The sequence below is a fragment of the Balaenoptera acutorostrata genome, chromosome 19 (assembly GCF_949987535.1).
Source record: "Balaenoptera acutorostrata chromosome 19, mBalAcu1.1, whole genome shotgun sequence".
Lineage (NCBI taxonomy): Eukaryota > Metazoa > Chordata > Mammalia > Artiodactyla > Balaenopteridae > Balaenoptera > Balaenoptera acutorostrata.
Window position 1 is genome coordinate 49576993 of NC_080082.1, and position 9910 is coordinate 49586902.

The following is a 9910-nucleotide window of genomic DNA, read 5'->3' on the forward strand; positions in this document are numbered from 1 at the left end:
GAAAAAATGGTTGTAGATGCCCAGTGAAAAAAAGACATCCACTGTGGATCAACATGGGAAGCAGGGCTTCCCTGGTGGCGCAGTGGTTAAGAATCTGCCTGCCAATGCAGGGGACACGGGTTCTATCCCTGGTCCGGGAAGATCCCACATGCCGCAGAGCAACTAAGCCCGTGTGCCACAACTACTGAGCCTGTGCTCTAGAGCCTGCGAGCCGCAACTACTGAAGCCTGTACACCTAGAGCCTGTGCTCTGCAACAAGAGAAGCCACTGCAATGGGAAGCCCACGCACCGCAACGAAGAGTAGCCCCCGCTTGCCGCAACTAGAGAAAGCCCGCATGCAGCAACGAAGACCCAACACAGCCAAAAATAAAAATAAAATAAAATAAATAAATTTATAAAAACAAACAAACAAACAAAAACATGGGAAGCAGAGCCTTGTAGGGAGGAGGCAGGAGCACCAGGCCCTGTGAACACAACCTGAGACCCCCATCTTTTCATCTGGGCTGGAGGTTGTTCTCAGTTTCCCTTGGGACCCACTCTGTTCCCTAGAGCATCTGCAGATCTTGCTGCGACACAAGTGGCCACCAGGGGGCACTACTGCCTCCTAAACTACGGGAAGTTAAGGAGTTTCTTTGGTAGTCTTGTCCAGGTGTTGCTGGACACCAGATGCTCTGCAGGAAAACACCCACCAGGTGCCTGTTTCCCATGACTTTCTTTTCTCTTTCTTTTCTTTCTTTCTTTTTTTTTGGCCGCGCTGTGTGGGTCATGTGGGACCTTAGTTTCCTGACCAGGGATTGAACCCACACCCCCTGCATTGGAAGCGCAGAGTCTTTACCACTGGGCTGCCCGGGGGTCCCTCCCATGACTTTCAATGATAAAAATTAAATGTGTTGCTTATCAGCTACAAGCCCCCAAGCAATTTCCTAAAACATAAATAGACACAGGAAAGCCCCTTTGAATAACATACAGACTATTCATTTAGAAAATGCTCCAAGCATCCCTCCCTGGACCAAACTTTTAGGATTTGGTGATACCCACCATTACTTTGTCCATCAGGACCGCCCCAGCCCCACATCTCCATGCAGTTTTCCAAACGTCTGCATGCCGCTGCACTGTTCTACCCATCATACTGGAGATATAATTTGAGACTTGACCCACACATTGCTTTGTTAGAAACGTATTGAGTTACGGGGATGGGACTGTAAATTTTCCTTTGTTGTTGTTAGCTGAAAAATGTACTGTATGTGTGTTTTATGAAGTTTGGGGACTCTGAAAGAACATGGTCCACCTTGGGGATTCTGAGCAGATATGACCATGTCCTGGGGGGTCCGAGCGGACACAGCTCACCCTGGCAGGGAGGGGGCCAGTCTGAGTAGACATGACCCTGCTCTGGGTGGGACTGAAGAGGGCATGGCCCCGTCCTGGGAGACCTGAGGGGCTGCAGCCTGATTCTAGGAGACATGGTGGAAGTTTGGACATTAAAAACCAACAGGTCGTCCACTGGGAAGATGTCGACCAGGGGACCACTCTGGGTTCTGCCCACATTATTGCTCTTGGAGGGGGGAGGGGGTTGGGAGATTGTGATCCACTCAACAGCCGCTCACCAGTCTCCTTTGTTGGCCAGGGGTCAGTGAGCCTGTTTCTCCTCCTGCTCCCACTAACCTTGTCACCCACCCCAAGAAGCCACGCAGATATTAGAAAAATAATAATAACAATCACAGGATTGCTTTGAAGGTCTGCTAGGATCTTGATCTTCAGAAAGATCAAATATCAAAACTCTTTCTTCCATGTCATTGCTGTGTATCTCTGACCCAGAAGTATTTGGCCCATCTGATCTAATTTATGTAACCAACTCAGGAATACAAGTAAGGCTTTGCATTCATGGTGAGTGTTTGTATCTGAATATTCACTTTCAAATATAGAAAGCCTTCTGGATGTAACTTGGAATGGAAAGCTCCATATGTGGTTTATAAGTTGGCATTCTCCCAGTCAAGTTGAAGGAGAAATGTACAGTTATTTTTCCACCATGGTTATTCTGCAAGTAAATCGCCACCATAATTAACAATGATTGTGATGGCCATGAAATCTGTATTCAGAAATAATTATTCTGAATGTTCAAATAGTGCTGTAAGTAGAGAATGGATTTTAGTTTCTACAGAAAAAGTAATACTATTTAAATCCTGCAGTTATTTTGTAAGCAGCTGTCCCAGTTCTACTGGTGCATAGCAAACCGTCCCAAACTTTGTGGTGTAAAATAGCAACAAGCCAGGAGGGCTGTGAATCTGCTCAAGGTGGCACATGTGAGGGGGCAAAGGTAGGACCGGGACCATGACCAGGACATCTCAGGAGATGGTACTGAGCTGCCCACTCCCCCTCGAGTGACCACCCTCTCAGGTGACCAGGCTTGGACACTGCCCCCCAGGATTTCCCTGGGCCCCCAGCGACACCTGTGTTTCCAGTTGCTGGGGGTCTTCTGGGGATGAAGATGGGAGGCCTTAACCAAAGATTGCTCAGAGTGGGGGGAAGGTGACGGGGCCACTCATTCATGCTGGGTGGGAGGGAGCCTGCCAATCAGGGCCTCTGTCCCACCGGGTTTGACCATGTGAAGGACTAGCTTGGGTTTGGGGAGCTAGAGCAGGGGCTTGGGGATCCCCACTTTGAAGATGGAGTCCCCACTTTCTAATTCTGGACCTCCTCTGCCAGGGCAGCCCCCAGCGATCTCCACACGTGCACGGTCTGAGCCCCCGTCGCCTGCCGTTTATTCATCTTTCCAGGTGGATCTCTCCTTCTGACGGTCCATCCCCCAGTCATGTTCCCAAATGTCCAACTATGAGTTTCTACCACAGACTCTCCCATCATTCTCTGCAGATGTCCCCCCTGGGCCCCTTCATCTCCCCAGGTGCACATCTCAACCACGCCCCCTGCACATGCTCCCTTAGGATCGGGGAGGCTGTGCGTTCATCTTTAACTTGCTGGGGAGAGAACCGGCAGGGCCCCGGAAGGAGCGGCGCTCTGCACCGTCAGCCCTCCAGCCTCAGCAGAGCTCCAGGGTCTTCACCTACGGATTGCTTGACCCGGGCTCTGGCCTGCTGATGGGGTGGGGAGCTCCTCCTGGGCCTGGGTGCCTGTGACACAACCCTGACCCCTGGGAAAGCCCTGGGGCCATCTCCTCTCTCCTTCCTTGCCCCAGCCCCATCTGCAGGCCTGGCCCAGCCTCAGCCAGACCGGATGAGAACCAGCATCCCTGGGTGCTTCCCAGGCCCCCTGGATCCATGAACAATGGGTTGGTGGAGCTGAGTTTACAGGTCCCTACTTGGCCCCCACCTCCGCTCCAGGCATAAGCCAGAGCGGCCAGCCTTGGGGCTGCTCTGGCTTCTGCTGGTGGGTCAGTGGGATTGGGGGCTCTGGAAAAGGGTCAGCTGTGTTGGGTGGACCCCAGCCCTTAGCAGACACCCCCTCCCCTTAGTCCTGCAGAACCAAGTGACCTGGAGCGAGGAGCTCAGAGGTGAGGCTGGACATGTTTCCCAACTTGGTGAGGAGACAGGACTGGGGGGCAGGTAGGGAGGGTCCTAGGGGTCTGAGAGGACATGGCCCCCCCCCCCGGAGACCTGTGGGGACGTGACCCTGACCTTGGAGACTGAAGGGACATGGCCCAATCCGGGGGGGTGCGCGGTGCTGGAGGGACACGGCCCCGCCCTGGCGGGCCTGGGGGGGCCTCAGTGGTCTCGGTGTCCCCAGCCTCTCTCCTGTGTCCCTACGGGCTGGAGCACGGGGACGAAGCCCTTCCTGCTGAGGGTGACGGCTTCTTGGAGGAGCTGCAGCGGCAGGAGCCCTTTACGCTCTTTGCGTTCCCACACAGGACGGCCTGTGTGAGTGCCCTGACCCCTGACCAGAGGTCCCTGGGCCCCATCTTCACCCTAACCCCACCCCTGCCTCATCCTGTCTGTATCTGCTCCTTGCTCCTTCTGGGTCCTGGGTCCCGACCCCCGTCTGATCCCTGACCTGAGGACATCCTTCTGCCTGTCTCTTCCTTCCCCACTTCCCCCAGGTCTGCACCAATGGGCTGGTGTCCTTCGGGGAGCCTGTGGCCCTGTTCACGCCTGAGGCATTTCCCCTGGAGATGGGCCAGGTCTTTGCAGCCCCGTTCTGGGCGGGTGGGTCCACATCGAGCAGGGGCCACGTGTGGTACCGGCAGAGCCGCCGTTCTGAACTGCTGCAGCGGGCGGCCCAAGACCTGGCCTATGCCTTCCCCGCGGCCCTCCCACCCCGCACGCCCTGCTCGTGGCCACCTGGGACCAAGTTCTCTTTTGGGGGACCCTTGGCCCCCAGGTGAGGAAGGGGGTCGGGGAGAAGGACCCAGGCTGGGGTTCTCTGGCCCAGGCCCAGGGAGGAAGGGTCTGCTTCCTGGACAAGTGGGAGACACCATGAGGGAGAGAGTCAGAGACAGAGGGAAAGAGCGAGAGATAAAAACAGGTGGGAGATGGGAGAGATGGCGAGACAGAGGGGAAACTGCAGGGAGGGAGAGAAAATGGGTGACAGACAGGGAAAGACGCAGACTGGGAGAGAGATGGAGAAGGAAAGACAGAGAGGTAGCAAGGGGAGTGAGACCATCAGTTGGAGGGAGACAGAGCAAAAGAGGAAGAAAGGATAGATGCGGGGGCGGGGCGGGGATTGGGAGGGTGGAGGCAGAAAAGGAGAAATAGAAAATAGAGACGGAGGGGAAGCGGGAGGGAGGCTGACACCCCTCCACCCCCTTTCTTCGTTACACAGCCCAGACTCTGGCTCCCACTCCCTGGTTCCCGGACTCCAGCCACTGGTTCACCTCACTGGCCATCCAACCTACTAACCCCCTGACCCTGCTGCTTCCTCCTCATCCCTTTCCTTCTCAGATGTCAGGTTCCCTACTGTGCCCTCCCTCCCACGCACCAAGCAAACCCCGCATCAGAAAGCTCCCCTCTCCTCTTGCAGTCACCCCTAGGCAGCTTAACACCTCTGGGCCACCTTCTTACCTGGAATCATGAACTTGAAGGGCCATCTCACCAGCCTCCCAGTACCTTCACTGGCCCCCTCTCCCCTCAGACCAAATCACCTCACTCTCAGCTGTGATGATCTCCCTTCCTATTTCACTGGGAAACGTGGGCAGAAACCCTCTGTGAGACCCTCTGCCCGAGCCCCTCTGCCTTCCAGGCTGCGATGATGGGAGATGGTCTGTGCTCCTGGCTAAGCCCCACTCCGTGACTGTGCCTGGATCTCAGCCGGAGATTCCTCCTGATCTCGCTCTTCTGCATCCGTGGTTCTCAAAGGGGGCCTAGACCAGCAGCATCATCTGGAAACTTGTTTGAAGTGGAAATTCTTGGGTCACACCCCAGACCACCACTCTGGGTGGGCCCAGCAGTCTGTTTTAACCAGCCCCTCGGTGACTCTGATGCTTGGGCCCCACTGATTTAATCCCACGATATCAGTTTGCCTCTTTTTACTGGCTCCTTCTCACCACATTCCAACAGGCTCCGATTTGTCCCATCTTAAGAAACCTCCCTCGGTCCCTCCTCCCCGCCAGCTCTTGCCCCCTTTCTTAGACACCCTTTATAGCAAAGGCCCACCAGAGCTGTCTGTGCTCGCTGCCTCCAGGCGCTGTCTTTCCATTCTCTTGAACCTTCTCTGGTCAGGCTTTTGACCCCCTTCAACTTCATGCCTCCCAAATCACTCTTTTTTTTTTTTTTAAATTAATTAATTAATTTAAATTTATTTTATTTTTGGCTACATTGGGTCTTTGTTGCTGCTCGCGGGCTTTTCTCTGGTTGAGGCTAGCGGGGGCCACTCTTCGTTGCGGTGCGCAGGCTTCTCATTGCCGTGGCTTCTCTTGTTGCGGAGCATGGGCTCTAGGTGCATGGGCTCCAGTAGTTGTGGCGTGCGGGCTCAGTAGTTGTGGCACACGGGCTGTAGAGCGCAGGCTCAGTAGTTGCTGTGCACGGGTTTAGTTGCTCCGCGGCATGTGAGATCTTCCCGGACCCGGGCTCGAACCCATGTCCCCTGCATTGGCAGGCGGATTCTTAACCACTGCGCCACCAGGAAAGCGCACAAACCACTCTTTTTAAAAAATGTATCTATTTATCAATCAATCAATCTATCTCTCCATCTATCTATTTTCTGGCCTCGCAGCGAGGCTTGCGGGATCCTAGTTCCCTGACCAGGGATCGAACCCAGGCCCCTGCAGTGAAAGCACTGAGTCCGAACCACTGGACCACCAGGGAACGCCCTCTCCCAAACCACCTTTGATGAGCACGGCCCCCCACCTCCTATCGAGTAGTCAATCCTCCATCCATGTCCTGCTTGACCATCAGCGGCTTTAGACACCACCCAATACCTCTCTCCTCCTGAAGCACTTTATTCCCCGCTTCTAAGACCCCAGGCTTCTGGTTTTCCTCCCATCTCTCCAACTGGGCCACCTCATCAGCTGTCACCCTAAATGCTGAGTGCCCACGGGCTCCGCCCACCCTGTTCTCACCCCCATCTTCACCCACTCCCTTGGGCATCTCTTCCACATTTTCTGCTGTAAATACCCCCATCTACATCCCCTTCCCCCTTCAGGAGTGTCACCATAACCTGAGCCTCGCCTGACACATGCATTTCTATCTCAAGTGTCTCCCACCGAGAGCCTCCCCCATAGCCTAACCGTGCCAAGACCCCTGAACCCAGTGCTGTATCCTGTCCCACAGGTGAATGAGCGTCTGCTTCCTCTGCCCCTCTACATCCCCGAGGCTGGGCTTGCAGTCCATGCACGGGACTCAGCCACCCGTCTGGCCATGGACACCGGCCTCGAACTGTGGATCCAGCGTGGGCATCTGGAGTTTGTGGAACCAGAAGCTGAGGTCACTGTCACCAAGGGCCTGTGTGGACCCAAGGCCCTGACCCCTCTGGGAACACCCCAGTTGGAGCCTGGGTCATTCCAGGCCAGCTGGCAGGAGGCGGGGTCCTGCAGCTCAGAATGGCCCAGCTGCCCAGCCCACCTGAGGGCCAGGTATGCAGGTCCCAAGGCCTGTGGGCAACTCTCAGAGCTGACGGGCCCCTTTGCAGCCTGTGCCTGGACCCTCCCTGTGGGCCCATTCGTGGACAGCTGTGTGGAGGAGCTACGTTCAGACAACGGGAGCCTGGCTGTCTTCTGTCAGGCACTGGCTGCCGTCACCCGGGCCTGTCAAACTATTGACATCCCTGTGGGCACCTGGCGTGGTCCTGACTTCTGTGGTGAGCTGGAGACAGATGGTAAAGAGAAGGGTGGGAGCTGGGCCCAAGAACATTGTGTACAGTTGCACAGGCTGTGAACTGCACAAAAATATCTGGTCCTGTTCTGGGGTCTGAGAGGATACAGCCCTACTGTGTGTGTGTGTGTGTGTGTGTGTGTGTGTGTGTGTGTGTCTGAGATTGTCTTGAACTCAAAGCTTGATACTGATCTCTTTCGTTCTCTCTCTCTGCTTCCTCCAGAACAATTCTGCCCTGAAAACAGCCACTGGGAGACATGTGCCGATATCTACGGGGCCAGCTGCCCACACAAGGAGGTGCCTCTGACCTGCCACAGGCCGTGCCGTGAGGGCTGCGTGGGCAACGCTGGCTGCGTGTTCACGGGTGGGACTTGCGTGCACCCGGCCCCCTGTGGCTGCCCCGGCCGGGCCATATCCTGTCCCTGGGGGCTCGAGAGCTCAGCCCCCACTGCCGTGAGCCATGTGAGGGTGAGAGCCTGGGAGGCCCCCTCGCTGTAGCCCCCAGGCTCGCGGAGATGGGGCCGCATGTCTCCTGCGTGCTGGGGCCTGGCGCTGCGGAGTTCCGAGAGGCAGCACCTGGGTGTCAGGTGACCCCCATTACCGCACCTTTGATGGGGCCACCTTCACAACCCAGGGGGTCTGGCACTATGTGCTAAGCTGCGCCTGCCCAGTTGGCCGGGGGCACCGGCGTTCACGGCGTGGGTGGAGAATGACCACCTAAGCCCCACAGCCAGCGTGACAGGGGCACGGCGGATCGAGGTGCGTGCCCACAGGGTGAAGGTGATGACGGAGGCTCAGACGCCCGGGAGGGTCCAGGTAAGCTGGGGCAGGGGCTAGGGCCAGACGTCCAAGGGGGGCAGCAACCCCCCTGGGGAGCCCATCCCAAGGGTCCTGAGGGAGTCAGGGCCCACCCGGGGGTGTCTGACATGGACACGGCCCCATCTGTGTTTCCAGGTTAATGGGACCCAGGCCCACCTGCCCTTGCCCCTGGCCGGAGGCCCTGTGCATGTGTACTTCAGTGGTTCCGGGGCGGTGCTGCAGACCGAGACTGGCCTCCTAGTCGCCTATGACTGGTTCAACCACCTATGTGTCATCGTGCCCGAGACCTATGCTGGTGCCCTCTGGGTGGGGACTTCAATGGGGACCCCCGGGATGGCTTCTGTGGCCCCGATGACTCCCTGCTGCCCGACACAGAGGTCTTTTTGTGCTCAGCTGGAAGGACCAGGGCTCCGCAGCTGGCTGCTGCACGCCCCTCTGTGCCCGCACGACAGGGAGGGCCAGTACAGTCCCTGGCCTTCTGTGGGCTGCTGAGGGCCACAGAGGGCCCTTCCAGGCCTGCCACGAGCCAGCCAAGGCCCAAGTCCCCATGGAGAGCCATGTCCACGACCTCTGTGCCACCGGGGGTTCGAGGGAGATCTTGTGTACCGTGCTGGGGAGTTATGCCCAGCGGCGCCAGCAGCATGGCATCCCCATGCAGCCCCGGAGACACCTGGTAGTCTGTGGTGAGTGACCACTGTACTGGTTTTCAGGGCATGGGCACTGCCTTCCTCTCCATGCCAGCCGGGAGTCTTCTGCTTGCTAGCTACAGAAAACCAATCAGCTCATTTTGTTGGCTTATTGTAATTGATGATGTAAGAGTAGCTACTTGAGGCCTGGCTCAATCTGGAGTACAAACAGTGTCATCAGCCCTGGTTTCCTGCTTCCTGCCATGTTGGCCCTTGTCCGGACAGGCTCACCCAGAGAAGAGTAGCTCCAGACGTGCAGGCACTCAGGTTTCAGCCCAGCAGGAAAGAGAAACCCTCAGGTGGGAAGCCCCAGCATAATTTCACTGTGTCTCAGTGGCTGTGACTGGCTCCTTCTTGAACCAATCACTGGCCAGGCTCAGGGATGTGGGGTGGGATGATTCCCCAATTGGCTTCTGCCTGACTCCAGGCTCTGCCCCTGCGGAGGTTGCCTGGGCAGAAGCTGGGGTGATGTTAGCAGTGGACAGTGGGTGCTGGCTGGTACCCCAAGGACAAACATACACTCTTCTCCCCATCCTTGCCCTGCTGCCGAGCCACCTTTGTCAGGATCATTAAGCAGTCTTTCAAATATTTTTGATGAAGACTCACAGTACAAAATACAATTAGTTTGAGGACCCAATTGTATTCGTTTTCTATTGCTGCTGTAGCAAATTTCCACAAACTCTGTAGCTTAAAACAACAAAAATTTATGACATTACAATTCCATAGGTCAGAGATCTGACACAGTTCTCATCAGGCTAAAATCAAGGTGTCTGCAGGGCTGTGGGCCCTTCTGGAGGCTCTAGGGGAGTCATTTTCTCACTCATTCAGATTATTGCTGAATTTAATTCCTGGTGGTTGTAGGACTGAGGTTTCCATTTCTGTGCTGGCTGTAAGCTGAGGTCTGTTCTCAGCTTCTAGAGGCCTCCCACATCCCTTGGCTGTGGCCCCTTCCTCTGTCTTCAAAGCCACTAACAGCAGGCCCAGTCCCTCTCATGCTTCAAATCTCTCCTGCCTCTTTCTAACACTTCTGCCTCCATCTTCCACTGTCAAGAGCTCATGTGATTATATTGGGCCCATGTGGATAATCCAGGAGAACCTCCCTATCTCAAGGTCCATAACTTAATCATATCTGCAAAGTTCCTTTTGCCA